At 43.6% G+C, this 16,254-nt stretch overlaps 1 long non-coding RNA gene and 12 other non-coding genes across 14 annotated transcripts; all 13 read right to left on the bottom strand.

Moving 5' to 3' along the window:
• Positions 1-76: 76 nt before the first annotated feature.
• On the bottom strand, positions 77-1,956 carry LOC131358213 (uncharacterized). 2 transcript variants are annotated; one of them, XR_009205358.1, is made up of 4 exons: positions 674-1,956; positions 519-590; positions 375-410; positions 77-270 (listed from the first exon to the last, which is right to left on the bottom strand). It is a non-coding gene; the product is annotated as an uncharacterized LOC131358213 (long non-coding RNA). The 2 variants fall into 2 exon arrangements; XR_009205357.1 differs by having other exon boundaries at positions 519-1,956.
• Positions 1,957-6,285: 4,329 nt separating this feature from the next.
• trnam-cau (transfer RNA methionine (anticodon CAU)) lies at positions 6,286-6,358 on the bottom strand. Its single transcript has one exon. It is a non-coding gene; the product is annotated as a tRNA-Met (tRNA).
• Positions 6,359-6,602: 244 nt separating this feature from the next.
• trnam-cau (transfer RNA methionine (anticodon CAU)) lies at positions 6,603-6,675 on the bottom strand. The gene has a single exon. It is a non-coding gene; the product is annotated as a tRNA-Met (tRNA).
• Positions 6,676-8,092: 1,417 nt separating this feature from the next.
• Positions 8,093-8,165, bottom strand: trnam-cau (transfer RNA methionine (anticodon CAU)). The gene has a single exon. It is a non-coding gene; the product is annotated as a tRNA-Met (tRNA).
• Positions 8,166-8,409: 244 nt separating this feature from the next.
• Positions 8,410-8,482, bottom strand: trnam-cau (transfer RNA methionine (anticodon CAU)). Its single transcript has one exon. It is a non-coding gene; the product is annotated as a tRNA-Met (tRNA).
• A 1,417-nt stretch (positions 8,483-9,899) lies between these two features.
• trnam-cau (transfer RNA methionine (anticodon CAU)) lies at positions 9,900-9,972 on the bottom strand. Its single transcript has one exon. It is a non-coding gene; the product is annotated as a tRNA-Met (tRNA).
• Positions 9,973-10,216: 244 nt separating this feature from the next.
• Positions 10,217-10,289, bottom strand: trnam-cau (transfer RNA methionine (anticodon CAU)). Its single transcript has one exon. It is a non-coding gene; the product is annotated as a tRNA-Met (tRNA).
• A 1,417-nt stretch (positions 10,290-11,706) lies between these two features.
• Positions 11,707-11,779, bottom strand: trnam-cau (transfer RNA methionine (anticodon CAU)). Its single transcript has one exon. It is a non-coding gene; the product is annotated as a tRNA-Met (tRNA).
• A 244-nt stretch (positions 11,780-12,023) lies between these two features.
• Positions 12,024-12,096, bottom strand: trnam-cau (transfer RNA methionine (anticodon CAU)). Its single transcript has one exon. It is a non-coding gene; the product is annotated as a tRNA-Met (tRNA).
• A 1,417-nt stretch (positions 12,097-13,513) lies between these two features.
• On the bottom strand, positions 13,514-13,586 carry trnam-cau (transfer RNA methionine (anticodon CAU)). Its single transcript has one exon. It is a non-coding gene; the product is annotated as a tRNA-Met (tRNA).
• Positions 13,587-13,830: 244 nt separating this feature from the next.
• Positions 13,831-13,903, bottom strand: trnam-cau (transfer RNA methionine (anticodon CAU)). The gene has a single exon. It is a non-coding gene; the product is annotated as a tRNA-Met (tRNA).
• A 1,417-nt stretch (positions 13,904-15,320) lies between these two features.
• Positions 15,321-15,393, bottom strand: trnam-cau (transfer RNA methionine (anticodon CAU)). Its single transcript has one exon. It is a non-coding gene; the product is annotated as a tRNA-Met (tRNA).
• Positions 15,394-15,637: 244 nt separating this feature from the next.
• Positions 15,638-15,710, bottom strand: trnam-cau (transfer RNA methionine (anticodon CAU)). Its single transcript has one exon. It is a non-coding gene; the product is annotated as a tRNA-Met (tRNA).
• Positions 15,711-16,254: the final 544 nt, after the last annotated feature.

Here is a 16,254-nt window from a genome sequence, read left to right as displayed (position 1 = left end):
TTATAAAGACACTATAAATTTTTATTTTACCGAGAGAGAGAGAGAGAGAGAGAGAGAGAGAGAGAGAGATGAATGTTACAGGACAGCATCCATCAAAAGATGTCATTTGTTTGACAAAACAAAGAGATGAATTTTCCCACTGAAGACAAAATGTGTACAAAGGAGAAAATGACGATTCTCTGCACATCCATGTACCTGCAGCAGCTTCAACTCTTCCTTCAGGCTGGTGATCTCTTTGTCCTTTAATTCAGCACTCAGTTGGTGTTTCCCCTTTTGAATTCATTAGCATATCATTAGCCACATGCACATATTACTATTATACATAATATGCTATTAAGTCTGGCATTAGATTAGGGAGTATAAAGAAAAGCTACCTTTTCTTCTTCTATTCCTTGAACCTGAGCCTGAAACTTAACATAGTATTTAGTATTTAGCACATCCTAATGTTTTTGTACTTTTACATTAGCTGAAAGTTTTAAATCACTTGGGTGAAAAAGAAAATAAAAAAGACTACAGACCTTCTTTTTAACAGCAGCGAGGGATTCTGATAGTTCATTTGTCATCCTGTTGATTTGATTTTGTAGAGACTCCTAAAAATATCACACCAAACATTTTAAGACATACTAATGCTGTTCACATAGCCTTAAAAAAAGGCTCTTGTTGGAACACACACCTTCTGCCACTCTAGTTCTTGCTTCTCCAGGACAAGTTTACATATCTGAGCCTCGTGACGTGTCTCAGCATCCTGAATGTAAATTGTTCACACATGGATATTCTCAATTAAAATCCTTCTGTAAGTGGAAATTGCTGACATTTACAATAAACTTCAGTCTACACACACATAACACACACATAAGCTTTAAAAAAAAAGAAACAAGATATACACAAATCACATTTTAATGGCTTGTGCGGCGTGTTTGGGAAACCGCCGGTGCATTAAAGAGGAGATATTAGCACAAAGACTTCCTCGTCCCCCTACAGGAAAGGTAAAAGTCAATGGTTTTCTACACGGTCACTTTTTATATCTATGTAGGAGTTTATTTATATGTTCCCATTAAAGTGCGTTACAGGCATAGCATACACTTGAAAATACACACCAGGTAAAGCTGAACAATAAATTCTGTAGAGATTTTGCCCAGAAAAAAAAAAAGCGATGTTAAATTTGGTCATCGGAGTAAATCTTAAAAGGAGAAGAGCTGATTTATTAGCTGAAAACATATCAAAGGGATTATAAAACTAAATACTATAAACTACAGTATAAAGAACTAACAGTACAAAATTTTTAGGAGAAAAACGTACAATAAGAAAAACAAATTTGTTTATATGTGGTGTCATGTGTTTAATCTCAGACTAAGCGGTTGAATTTCCGCACGGATTTGTACCTAACATAAAAAGAGGTACTTAATGAACATTAAAAGATGCACGATGTTATACAGCTGAGTAAGACGAACCTGACAGCCGTCCTCTGCCTCAACCTTCAGCCCAATAAACCAGGGAACTACAAAGTGTTAGTTTAATGGCATGCCTGAGGAGCGGACTGATTTAATGCCTTTGTTCCCCAACAGCATGATAATAACAATAAAAAGGAGAGCGATCCAATGCTTAGTTTTGGTCCTACAACTTTTCCGTGTACAGTGTCAGCGTTTAAGTGCTTGCTTGAGGGAAACAGTTTTACAAGCATGAAGACGTGAATGTGGCAGGTCCTGCTCGCATGACCCCGTGCTGATGTAAATGCACTCATGTACAAACGGACGAGAAGTGCTGTCATCGTCTTCATTCAAAAACCCATAACACCCCTTCTGAACAAATTACATCTTTCTATTCTATCTAGATTTAACTGAATAGAGCTCTTACATAACTATAACTATAACTGAAGGGCACTAGCAGCCGTGCAGTATTAAAATATGAGGACGTTTATTGCACGGTATCATCTTCCTATCTATCTTCCTATCCTATCTAAACTGGAATAAAAAAATATATAAAATAAAATAAAATACTTCTATGTAATATATTCATCTTGCTTTGTACAATAAAGGAATTAAGCCTTGTCTTTGTGTCATCTTTTTATTTCATCTCAACTAATTTATAGTGTAAAAACTATAGATTAAAAAGATTTTACCCTTTTTTTAAAGTACAGAACAAAACCAGCTTTGGTAGCTTTTTATCGTGTCTGCAAGCTGAGTCACTGTGTGCTCATGACCTCACCACATACCAGTTTCATAAATAATGACTAAAATAAATGAACAGGACTGATGGACCATACCCTGTGAATATGGAGTTCCTCTGCTGCTTCAAGGAGACTTGTCTTAAATTCAAGAAGCTGTACTGAAATTATTCCGCTGTCCATTTCGGGAAGGTCTGATGACTTCATTTCGTAGCTCTCGCAGTCCTTGTCAGGCTAGAATTAAGAAATAATTTTTTTAAAAAGAGAGTTTCTATTACTAGAATTATACCTGACTATGCTAATTTATGGGACGTAATAGTTTTACTCTCCTCTACCTACCACAGACCCGAAATGGTGTGTTTCAATGTCAGTTCTAAACTCCATTTGATGCTGAACAGATCACCTGCGAGGTCACAGAAATGCAAGAAACACAAAACACGGTAAAACAGTTCAATCATTCAAGCGTCCACTGTCAGCAACAGTGCATTATCAAGTACAGACACCAATTTGGATGAACCGTTCTAACCCATCAAGGTAAAAATGATGTCAGGCCAAGACCGTAATAGGGGTCAGAGCTATAAAAGCTGAATGGACAGATTGCACTGTCATGGAGTGGAATTATACAAGTTATTTAATTTGACCTGTGGTTGGTCCCCTGTATCCTCAGTGTTCCTGACTTCAGAAGTGGGAGGTCTTCACTTTGCCTGATGCTTTAATAGAAGAAAGGCTTTTGTCCATTTAGCTAGTGCCGTTATCAATCATGTGCAGGAATTAAATGATCCTGTTAGAATTTGCTACTATCACAAATGACCTGGGGGGCGATGTCTTTATTTGCTTCTTCACTGATTCACTTCAGCAGATATTAAACAATTTTATAAGCCATGAAAGGCAAAATTAAAAGGACACCATCCATAAAATGGGATAATTCCCTGCCTACAGCATGATGGTCTGCATTACCTTCTGTGAACTATTTCATAACAGGGTAGGTTGACTGGCATATGGTCATGACTTCCTGCTGCTGATAGTGGGTAGAAATTGTTTTTTTTTATCTTTTGTATTTCCAAGTCGAATTGAGTTTGTGTATGGGGATACTGACCCTTCTGACATAAAGGACTACTCACTTGGAACCACTCGGCATATCCCTGAGAACAAAGAAGGCAGACTGCATTACAACTGTGTGTGAAAAAAACTTCTTCTGCCAATAATGTTTAGTTTGGCAGCATATGCAGACAACAACAATTTTACAGTTAAAGAACAAAACCAGGAATATATTGCAAATGCTAGTACATGAGACCCTCAGTATGTCTGGCCTGCAGTTAATGACTTTTTTGCATTCAGAACCAAGAATTGAAATTATGAAAGCAGTGGTGGGCCATCAGGGCCAGCAAGGCCTTCTCTGCTGGCCTAAACAGCAGTGATCTGAATCACTGGCTTGAATTTAAATACGTTTTATATATATATTATCCACGAATGTGTATTAAATTATTCCCAATAGTCTATTCAGAATCAGAATCAACAGTGCAGGTGCCCATAGCTTAAAATAAGTGGCAATGAAATTGTTACCTTAACTAATCAGATTTCGAGTTGGCATCACTGGGGCCATCTAGTAGGTAGGCATACGATTACGTCAGCAAATTCTCATCCTTTGATTTGATAATTGGAGTAGTCAGAGGCAGCAAACTGCACATATACATTGTTTCTATATTCACTGTGTCTCATTTCGGATGCTGTGTCCTCTGGAAATTGCAGTTTGCTGCATACGTCATCAAGAATGTATTTTTTGAGAAAAATAACCGTAATAAAATTGACTATTCCTTGTGAGGTGTGAAATACTGTAGCCTAATTTCTTTTTTACTTTGCTATTTAACAGTTGATGAGTAATCTATTAATCTATTGCCGTGGTGTCCAGGGGCAATTCTAGAATTTTAATTTGAGGGGGGCTCAGCCCCCAATGAGGGTATAATAGTAAAAAATAAATAAGTAAAATAAAATAAAGGTTTGACTAACAGGGTAGGATGGTAAATTTATTGCAGCATTCCACTGTTTTGCATAGATGTGCATAACATTTGAGTACTGAACAAGCCAAATATGAGTCTTCCTGATCACACACACACAAATGTCCTCTGATCCTCGCTCTGCGACACTGCGGTCTGCGGATTGATGAACGCGCTGAATGGCGGGGAAGAGCCTAAGTATGCCACAGTTTTCATATGAAATTTAAAGGGGACTGAGGCGATCACAAATTTGTGTTCAGTTTATGGAGAATCGCAGAATATTAGGAGGGATGAGGAGAAAATGGCCTAGCACCCATGGTGGCATCATAATGATGGTACAGAGGTGGATTAATTCAGGAAGGAAACCAGTGAAGTCCTAGGTGTGAAATGCACGGCCCGCCACTGTATGAGAGTGTGGACTAAACATTGTTTGGTAGGACTGGTCTGAGGAATTCTCTCAAAATGTAATTTTTTTAAAAAATTTTGTTGCTTTATCACGTCACAACCAACCTGCTTTGAATTAAGAACAAATGTGTCTCCATCTTGCGCAATTATTTTAGAAAACTGGCGTCATTGTACGTATTTTATCTTGCTGGTGAACAAAGAAAGTATTTTGAAATAAAAATATTTTTGAACTATGCTGTTTCTTTCCTGAATTAATTAAAGTACAGGACATACTCCTGTGATTAAACAAACCAGTATGAGTTAAGGATTAAAATCAATATATATATATATATATATATATATATATATATATATATATATATATATATATATATATATATATATATATATATATATATATACACACTATATTGCCAAAAGTATTCGCTCACCTGCCTTGACTCGCATATGAACTTAAGCGACATCCCATTCCTAATCTATAGGGTTCAATATGACGTCGGTCCACCCTTTGCAGCTATAACAGCTTCAACTCTTCTGGGAAGGCTGTCCACAAGGTTTAGGAGTGTGTTCATGGGAATTTTTGACCATTCTTCCAGAAGCGCATTTGTGAGGTCACACACTGATGTTGGACGAGAAGGCCTGGCTCTCAGTCTCCGCTCTAATTCATCCCAAAGGTGTTCTATCGGGTTGAGGTCAGGACTCTGTGCAGGCCAGTCAAGTTCATCCACACCAGACTCTGTCATCCATGTCTTTATGGACCTTGCTTTGTGCACTGGTGCACAGTCATGTTGGAAGAGGAAGGGGCCAGCTCCAAACTGTTCCCACAAAGTTGGGAGCATGGAATTGTCCAAAATGTCTTGGTATGCTGAAGCATTCAGAGTTCCTTTCACTGGAACTAAGGAGCCAAGCCCAGCTCCTGAAAAACAACCCCACACCATAATCCCCCCTCCACCAAACTTTACACTTGGCACAATGCAGTCAGACAAGTACCGTTCTCCTGGCAACCGCCAAACCCAGACTTGTCCATCAGATTGCCAGATGGAGAAGCGCGATTCCTCACTCCAGAGAACGCGTCTCCACTGCTCTAGAGTCCAGTGGCGGCGTGCTTTACACCACTGCATCCGACGCTTTGCATTGCACTTGGTGATGTATGGCTTGGATGCAGCTGCTCGGCCATGGAAACCCATTCCATGAAGCTCTCTGCGCACTGTTCTTGAGCTAATCTGAAGGCCACATGAAGTTTGGAGGTCTGTAGCGATTGACTCTGCAGAAAGTTGGCGACCTCTTCGCACTATGCGCCTCAGCATCCGCTGACCCCGCTCCGTCAGTTTACGTGGCCTACCACTTCGTGGCTGAGTTGCTGTCGTTCCCAAACACTTCCACGTTCTTATAATACAGCTGACAGTTGACTGTGGAATATTTAGGAGCGAGGAAATTTCACGACTGGATTTGTTGCACAGGTGGCATCCTATCACAGTTCCACGCTGGAATTCACTGAGCTCCTGAGAGCGACCCATTCTTTCACAAATGTTTGTAAAAACAGTCTGCATGCCTAGGTGCTTGATTTTATACACCTGTGGCCATGGAAGTGATTGGAACACCTGATTCTGATTATTTGGATGGGTGAGCGAATACTTTTGGCAATATAGTGTATATACATATATATATAGAGCGAATACTTTTAGCAATATAGTGTAAATATATATACTATATAAACCGCCGTGCCCCGTGTGAGGGTCGAATTCACGACCTTCAGATTATGAGACTGACGCGCTACCTGCTGCGCTAACGAGGCTGAAAAGGGACTGGGATCTGGAGTTTTCCAGGATCAGGACTGAGCCCTTAAAACCTTAACAATTAAACTTTGTTGCTTTATCATGTCACAATCAAAATGCTTCGAATTGAGAACTGAGATGTTTCTGCATCTCATACAGTTATTTTGGAAAAAACGCATCATTTTGCGCGTTTTATCTTGCGGCTGCGATCACAGACTTACACGAACACTGATTTACTAATCCAGCACACGTATAAAGACGCCATGCCCCGTGTGAGGATCGAACTCACGACCTTCAGATTATGAGACTGACGCGCTACCTACTGCGCTAACGAGGCAGCACACAGCAGCTGTGTGGGTACGTGGGAACGCAAAGGGCTGGTTCTGATCGTGAGGCACTTTAACTTAATTACTTGGGTCCGCACAGAGAATGCTTTAAAAGCTTCGCTTTTCCAACATGCAACAAGCATCTGCAACCGATCAGCCATAACATTCTGAGCACTGACAGGTGAAGTGCATAACACTGATTATCTCATCATGGCACCTGTTGGTGGGTGGGATATATTAGGCAGCAAATGAAGATTTTGTCCTCAAAGTTGACGTGTTAGAAGCAGGAAAAATGGGCAAGCGTAAGGATTTGAGCGAGTCTGACAAGGGCCAAATTGTGATGGCCAGACCACTGGATCAGAGCATCTCCAAAACTGCAGCCCTTCTGGTGTGTTTCCGGCCTGCAGTGGTCAGTATCTATCAAAAGTGGTCCAAGTAAGGAACAGTGGTGAACCGGCGACAGGGTCATGCACGCCAGGAAACATTGGGTCCTGCCATCCATGTGGATGTTACTTTGACACGTACCACCTACCTAAGCCCTGCTGCAGACCATGTACACACTTTCATGGAAACGGTATTCCCTGAGGGCTGTGGCATCTTCCAGCACTATACTGTGCCATGCCACAAAGCAAAAATGGTTCAGGGATGGTTTGATGAGCACAACAACCAGTCTGAGGTCTTGACTTGGCCTCCAAATTCCTCAGATCTCAGTCCAATCGAACATGTGTGGGATGTGCTGGACAAACAAGTCTGATCCATGGAGGCCCCACCTCGCGACTTACAGGAATTAAAGGATCTGCTGCTAACATCTTGGTGCCAGATACCACAGTACACCTTCAGAGATCTAGTGGAGTAAATGCTTCGACGGGTCACGGCTGCTGTGGCAGCCAAAGGGGGACCAACATGATACTAGGCAAGTGGTCATAACGTTATGCTTCATCGGTGTATACATACTGACATATGAATGCTGATTTAACTCATCTAGCACACGCATGAAGTCAGGTGATTATGAGATTATGAGACTGACGCGCTACCTACTGCGCTAACGAGGCAGAACGGAGTTACAGAGCCCGAGTTTTCCGGGATTAGGACTGAGAACTTTTGGTTGCACTGAAAAACCTTGAGTCAGTATTTGTTGAAGTATCAGTATGTGTAATATGCAGGTAATGACTTTTCTTCCATTCAGGAGCGTAAAATGAGGTTGTGAGAGTGTGGGACTGCCTAATAGGACTGGTCTGAGGAATTCACTCAAAAACCAGTGGAAGTTTGTTGCTTTATCATGTCACAATCAAAACGCTTTGAACTGAGAACATCCGTTACTGCATCTCATACAGGTATTTTAGAAAAGACACCTCATCTTATGTTGCGATCACAGATTTATACATACAAACGCTGATTTACTCATCTTGCACACGTATAAAACCGCCGTGCCCCGTGTGAGGGTCGAACTCACGACCTTCAGATTATGAGACTGACGCGCTACCTGCTGCGCTAACGAGGCTGAAAAGGGACTGGGATCTGGAGTTTTCCAGGATCAGGACTGAGCCCTTAAAACCTTAACAATTAAACTTTGTTGCTTTATCATGTCACAATCAAAATGCTTCGAATTGAGAACTGAGATGTTTCTGCATCTCATACAGTTATTTTGGAAAAAACGCATCATTTTGCGCGTTTTATCTTGCGGCTGCGATCACAGACTTACACGAACACTGATTTACTAATCCAGCACACGTATAAAGACGCCATGCCCCGTGTGAGGATCGAACTCACGACCTTCAGATTATGAGACTGACGCGCTACCTACTGCGCTAACGAGGCAGCACACAGCAGCTGTGTGGGTACGTGGGAACGCAAAGGGCTGGTTCTGATCGTGAGGCACTTTAACTTAATTACTTGGGTCCGCACAGAGAATGCTTTAAAAGCTTCGCTTTTCCAACATGCAACAAGCATCTGCAACCGATCAGCCATAACATTCTGAGCACTGACAGGTGAAGTGCATAACACTGATTATCTCATCATGGCACCTGTTGGTGGGTGGGATATATTAGGCAGCAAATGAAGATTTTGTCCTCAAAGTTGACGTGTTAGAAGCAGGAAAAATGGGCAAGCGTAAGGATTTGAGCGAGTCTGGCAAGGGCCAAATTGTGATGGCCAGACCACTGGATCAGAGCATCTCCAAAACTGCAGCCCTTCTGGTGTGTTTCCGGCCTGCAGTGGTCAGTATCTATCAAAAGTGGTCCAAGTAAGGAACAGTGGTGAACCGGCGACAGGGTCATGCACGCCAGGAAACATTGGGTCCTGCCATCCATGTGGATGTTACTTTGACACGTACCACCTACCTAAGCCCTGCTGCAGACCATGTACACACTTTCATGGAAACGGTATTCCCTGATGGCTGTGGCATCTTCCAGCACTATACTGTGCCATGCCACAAAGCAAAAATGGTTCAGGGATGGTTTGATGAGCACAACAACCAGTCTGAGGTCTTGACTTGGCCTCCAAATTCCTCAGATCTCAGTCCAATCGAACATGTGTGGGATGTGCTGGACAAACAAGTCTGATCCATGGAGGCCCCACCTCGCGACTTACAGGAATTAAAGGATCTGCTGCTAACATCTTGGTGCCAGATACCACAGTACACCTTCAGAGATCTAGTGGAGTAAATGCTTCGACGGGTCACGGCTGCTGTGGCAGCCAAAGGGGGACCAACATGATACTAGGCAAGTGGTCATAACGTTATGCTTCATCGGTGTATACATACTGACATATGAATGCTGATTTAACTCATCTAGCACACGCATGAAGTCAGGTGATTATGAGATTATGAGACTGACGCGCTACCTACTGCGCTAACGAGGCAGAACGGAGTTACAGAGCCCGAGTTTTCCGGGATTAGGACTGAGAACTTTTGGTTGCACTGAAAAACCTTGAGTCAGTATTTGTTGAAGTATCAGTATGTGTAATATGCAGGTAATGACTTTTCTTCCATTCAGGAGCGTAAAATGAGGTTGTGAGAGTGTGGGACTGCCTAATAGGACTGGTCTGAGGAATTCACTCAAAAACCAGTGGAAGTTTGTTGCTTTATCATGTCACAATCAAAACGCTTTGAACTGAGAACATCCGTTACTGCATCTCATACAGGTATTTTAGAAAAGACACCTCATCTTATGTTGCGATCACAGATTTATACATACAAACGCTGATTTACTCATCTTGCACACGTATAAAACCGCCGTGCCCCGTGTGAGGGTCGAACTCACGACCTTCAGATTATGAGACTGACGCGCTACCTGCTGCGCTAACGAGGCTGAAAAGGGACTGGGATCTGGAGTTTTCCAGGATCAGGACTGAGCCCTTAAAACCTTAACAATTAAACTTTGTTGCTTTATCATGTCACAATCAAAATGCTTCGAATTGAGAACTGAGATGTTTCTGCATCTCATACAGTTATTTTGGAAAAAACGCATCATTTTGCGCGTTTTATCTTGCGGCTGCGATCACAGACTTACACGAACACTGATTTACTAATCCAGCACACGTATAAAGACGCCATGCCCCGTGTGAGGATCGAACTCACGACCTTCAGATTATGAGACTGACGCGCTACCTACTGCGCTAACGAGGCAGCACACAGCAGCTGTGTGGGTACGTGGGAACGCAAAGGGCTGGTTCTGATCGTGAGGCACTTTAACTTAATTACTTGGGTCCGCACAGAGAATGCTTTAAAAGCTTCGCTTTTCCAACATGCAACAAGCATCTGCAACCGATCAGCCATAACATTCTGAGCACTGACAGGTGAAGTGCATAACACTGATTATCTCATCATGGCACCTGTTGGTGGGTGGGATATATTAGGCAGCAAATGAAGATTTTGTCCTCAAAGTTGACGTGTTAGAAGCAGGAAAAATGGGCAAGCGTAAGGATTTGAGCGAGTCTGACAAGGGCCAAATTGTGATGGCCAGACCACTGGATCAGAGCATCTCCAAAACTGCAGCCCTTCTGGTGTGTTTCCGGCCTGCAGTGGTCAGTATCTATCAAAAGTGGTCCAAGTAAGGAACAGTGGTGAACCGGCGACAGGGTCATGCACGCCAGGAAACATTGGGTCCTGCCATCCATGTGGATGTTACTTTGACACGTACCACCTACCTAAGCCCTGCTGCAGACCATGTACACACTTTCATGGAAACGGTAATCCCTGATGGCTGTGGCATCTTCCAGCACTATACTGTGCCATGCCACAAAGCAAAAATGGTTCAGGGATGGTTTGATGAGCACAACAACCAGTCTGAGGTCTTGACTTGGCCTCCAAATTCCTCAGATCTCAGTCCAATCGAACATGTGTGGGATGTGCTGGACAAACAAGTCTGATCCATGGAGGCCCCACCTCGCGACTTACAGGAATTAAAGGATCTGCTGCTAACATCTTGGTGCCAGATACCACAGTACACCTTCAGAGATCTAGTGGAGTAAATGCTTCGACGGGTCACGGCTGCTGTGGCAGCCAAAGGGGGACCAACATGATACTAGGCAAGTGGTCATAACGTTATGCTTCATCGGTGTATACATACTGACATATGAATGCTGATTTAACTCATCTAGCACACGCATGAAGTCAGGTGATTATGAGATTATGAGACTGACGCGCTACCTACTGCGCTAACGAGGCAGAACGGAGTTACAGAGCCCGAGTTTTCCGGGATTAGGACTGAGAACTTTTGGTTGCACTGAAAAACCTTGAGTCAGTATTTGTTGAAGTATCAGTATGTGTAATATGCAGGTAATGACTTTTCTTCCATTCAGGAGCGTAAAATGAGGTTGTGAGAGTGTGGGACTGCCTAATAGGACTGGTCTGAGGAATTCACTCAAAAACCAGTGGAAGTTTGTTGCTTTATCATGTCACAATCAAAACGCTTTGAACTGAGAACATCCGTTACTGCATCTCATACAGGTATTTTAGAAAAGACACCTCATCTTATGTTGCGATCACAGATTTATACATACAAACGCTGATTTACTCATCTTGCACACGTATAAAACCGCCGTGCCCCGTGTGAGGGTCGAACTCACGACCTTCAGATTATGAGACTGACGCGCTACCTGCTGCGCTAACGAGGCTGAAAAGGGACTGGGATCTGGAGTTTTCCAGGATCAGGACTGAGCCCTTAAAACCTTAACAATTAAACTTTGTTGCTTTATCATGTCACAATCAAAATGCTTCGAATTGAGAACTGAGATGTTTCTGCATCTCATACAGTTATTTTGGAAAAAACGCATCATTTTGCGCGTTTTATCTTGCGGCTGCGATCACAGACTTACACGAACACTGATTTACTAATCCAGCACACGTATAAAGACGCCATGCCCCGTGTGAGGATCGAACTCACGACCTTCAGATTATGAGACTGACGCGCTACCTACTGCGCTAACGAGGCAGCACACAGCAGCTGTGTGGGTACGTGGGAACGCAAAGGGCTGGTTCTGATCGTGAGGCACTTTAACTTAATTACTTGGGTCCGCACAGAGAATGCTTTAAAAGCTTCGCTTTTCCAACATGCAACAAGCATCTGCAACCGATCAGCCATAACATTCTGAGCACTGACAGGTGAAGTGCATAACACTGATTATCTCATCATGGCACCTGTTGGTGGGTGGGATATATTAGGCAGCAAATGAAGATTTTGTCCTCAAAGTTGACGTGTTAGAAGCAGGAAAAATGGGCAAGCGTAAGGATTTGAGCGAGTCTGACAAGGGCCAAATTGTGATGGCCAGACCACTGGATCAGAGCATCTCCAAAACTGCAGCCCTTCTGGTGTGTTTCCGGCCTGCAGTGGTCAGTATCTATCAAAAGTGGTCCAAGTAAGGAACAGTGGTGAACCGGCGACAGGGTCATGCACGCCAGGAAACATTGGGTCCTGCCATCCATGTGGATGTTACTTTGACACGTACCACCTACCTAAGCCCTGCTGCAGACCATGTACACACTTTCATGGAAACGGTATTCCCTGATGGCTGTGGCATCTTCCAGCACTATACTGTGCCATGCCACAAAGCAAAAATGGTTCAGGGATGGTTTGATGAGCACAACAACCAGTCTGAGGTCTTGACTTGGCCTCCAAATTCCTCAGATCTCAGTCCAATCGAACATGTGTGGGATGTGCTGGACAAACAAGTCTGATCCATGGAGGCCCCACCTCGCGACTTACAGGAATTAAAGGATCTGCTGCTAACATCTTGGTGCCAGATACCACAGTACACCTTCAGAGATCTAGTGGAGTAAATGCTTCGACGGGTCACGGCTGCTGTGGCAGCCAAAGGGGGACCAACATGATACTAGGCAAGTGGTCATAACGTTATGCTTCATCGGTGTATACATACTGACATATGAATGCTGATTTAACTCATCTAGCACACGCATGAAGTCAGGTGATTATGAGATTATGAGACTGACGCGCTACCTACTGCGCTAACGAGGCAGAACGGAGTTACAGAGCCCGAGTTTTCCGGGATTAGGACTGAGAACTTTTGGTTGCACTGAAAAACCTTGAGTCAGTATTTGTTGAAGTATCAGTATGTGTAATATGCAGGTAATGACTTTTCTTCCATTCAGGAGCGTAAAATGAGGTTGTGAGAGTGTGGGACTGCCTAATAGGACTGGTCTGAGGAATTCACTCAAAAACCAGTGGAAGTTTGTTGCTTTATCATGTCACAATCAAAACGCTTTGAACTGAGAACATCCGTTACTGCATCTCATACAGGTATTTTAGAAAAGACACCTCATCTTATGTTGCGATCACAGATTTATACATACAAACGCTGATTTACTCATCTTGCACACGTATAAAACCGCCGTGCCCCGTGTGAGGGTCGAACTCACGACCTTCAGATTATGAGACTGACGCGCTACCTGCTGCGCTAACGAGGCTGAAAAGGGACTGGGATCTGGAGTTTTCCAGGATCAGGACTGAGCCCTTAAAACCTTAACAATTAAACTTTGTTGCTTTATCATGTCACAATCAAAATGCTTCGAATTGAGAACTGAGATGTTTCTGCATCTCATACAGTTATTTTGGAAAAAACGCATCATTTTGCGCGTTTTATCTTGCGGCTGCGATCACAGACTTACACGAACACTGATTTACTAATCCAGCACACGTATAAAGACGCCATGCCCCGTGTGAGGATCGAACTCACGACCTTCAGATTATGAGACTGACGCGCTACCTACTGCGCTAACGAGGCAGCACACAGCAGCTGTGTGGGTACGTGGGAACGCAAAGGGCTGGTTCTGATCGTGAGGCACTTTAACTTAATTACTTGGGTCCGCACAGAGAATGCTTTAAAAGCTTCGCTTTTCCAACATGCAACAAGCATCTGCAACCGATCAGCCATAACATTCTGAGCACTGACAGGTGAAGTGCATAACACTGATTATCTCATCATGGCACCTGTTGGTGGGTGGGATATATTAGGCAGCAAATGAAGATTTTGTCCTCAAAGTTGACGTGTTAGAAGCAGGAAAAATGGGCAAGCGTAAGGATTTGAGCGAGTCTGGCAAGGGCCAAATTGTGATGGCCAGACCACTGGATCAGAGCATCTCCAAAACTGCAGCCCTTCTGGTGTGTTTCCGGCCTGCAGTGGTCAGTATCTATCAAAAGTGGTCCAAGTAAGGAACAGTGGTGAACCGGCGACAGGGTCATGCACGCCAGGAAACATTGGGTCCTGCCATCCATGTGGATGTTACTTTGACACGTACCACCTACCTAAGCCCTGCTGCAGACCATGTACACACTTTCATGGAAACGGTATTCCCTGATGGCTGTGGCATCTTCCAGCACTATACTGTGCCATGCCACAAAGCAAAAATGGTTCAGGGATGGTTTGATGAGCACAACAACCAGTCTGAGGTCTTGACTTGGCCTCCAAATTCCTCAGATCTCAGTCCAATCGAACATGTGTGGGATGTGCTGGACAAACAAGTCTGATCCATGGAGGCCCCACCTCGCGACTTACAGGAATTAAAGGATCTGCTGCTAACATCTTGGTGCCAGATACCACAGTACACCTTCAGAGATCTAGTGGAGTAAATGCTTCGACGGGTCACGGCTGCTGTGGCAGCCAAAGGGGGACCAACATGATACTAGGCAAGTGGTCATAACGTTATGCTTCATCGGTGTATACATACTGACATATGAATGCTGATTTAACTCATCTAGCACACGCATGAAGTCAGGTGATTATGAGATTATGAGACTGACGCGCTACCTACTGCGCTAACGAGGCAGAACGGAGTTACAGAGCCCGAGTTTTCCGGGATTAGGACTGAGAACTTTTGGTTGCACTGAAAAACCTTGAGTCAGTATTTGTTGAAGTATCAGTATGTGTAATATGCAGGTAATGACTTTTCTTCCATTCAGGAGCGTAAAATGAGGTTGTGAGAGTGTGGGACTGCCTAATAGGACTGGTCTGAGGAATTCACTCAAAAACCAGTGGAAGTTTGTTGCTTTATCATGTCACAATCAAAACGCTTTGAACTGAGAACATCCGTTACTGCATCTCATACAGGTATTTTAGAAAAGACACCTCATCTTATGTTGCGATCACAGATTTATACATACAAACGCTGATTTACTCATCTTGCACACGTATAAAACCGCCGTGCCCCGTGTGAGGGTCGAACTCACGACCTTCAGATTATGAGACTGACGCGCTACCTGCTGCGCTAACGAGGCTGAAAAGGGACTGGGATCTGGAGTTTTCCAGGATCAGGACTGAGCCCTTAAAACCTTAACAATTAAACTTTGTTGCTTTATCATGTCACAATCAAAATGCTTCGAATTGAGAACTGAGATGTTTCTGCATCTCATACAGTTATTTTGGAAAAAACGCATCATTTTGCGCGTTTTATCTTGCGGCTGCGATCACAGACTTACACGAACACTGATTTACTAATCCAGCACACGTATAAAGACGCCATGCCCCGTGTGAGGATCGAACTCACGACCTTCAGATTATGAGACTGACGCGCTACCTACTGCGCTAACGAGGCAGCACACAGCAGCTGTGTGGGTACGTGGGAACGCAAAGGGCTGGTTCTGATCGTGAGGCACTTTAACTTAATTACTTGGGTCCGCACAGAGAATGCTTTAAAAGCTTCGCTTTTCCAACATGCAACAAGCATCTGCAACCGATCAGCCATAACATTCTGAGCACTGACAGGTGAAGTGCATAACACTGATTATCTCATCATGGCACCTGTTGGTGGGTGGGATATATTAGGCAGCAAATGAAGATTTTGTCCTCAAAGTTGACGTGTTAGAAGCAGGAAAAATGGGCAAGCGTAAGGATTTGAGCGAGTCTGACAAGGGCCAAATTGTGATGTCCAGACCACTGGATCAGAGCATCTCCAAAACTGCAGCCCTTCTGGTGTGTTTCCGGCCTGCAGTGGTCAGTATCTATCAAAAGTGGTCCAAGTAAGGAACAGTGGTGAACCGGCGACAGGGTCATGCACGCCAGGAAACATTGGGTCCTGCCATCCATGTGGATGTTACTTTGACACGTACCACCTACCTAAGCCCTGCTGCAGACCATGT

The sequence above is a fragment of the Hemibagrus wyckioides genome, linkage group LG08 (assembly GCF_019097595.1).
Source record: "Hemibagrus wyckioides isolate EC202008001 linkage group LG08, SWU_Hwy_1.0, whole genome shotgun sequence".
NCBI classification, from domain to species: Eukaryota; Metazoa; Chordata; class Actinopteri; order Siluriformes; family Bagridae; genus Hemibagrus; species Hemibagrus wyckioides.
This window is presented reverse-complemented; position numbering and strand designations above follow the sequence as displayed.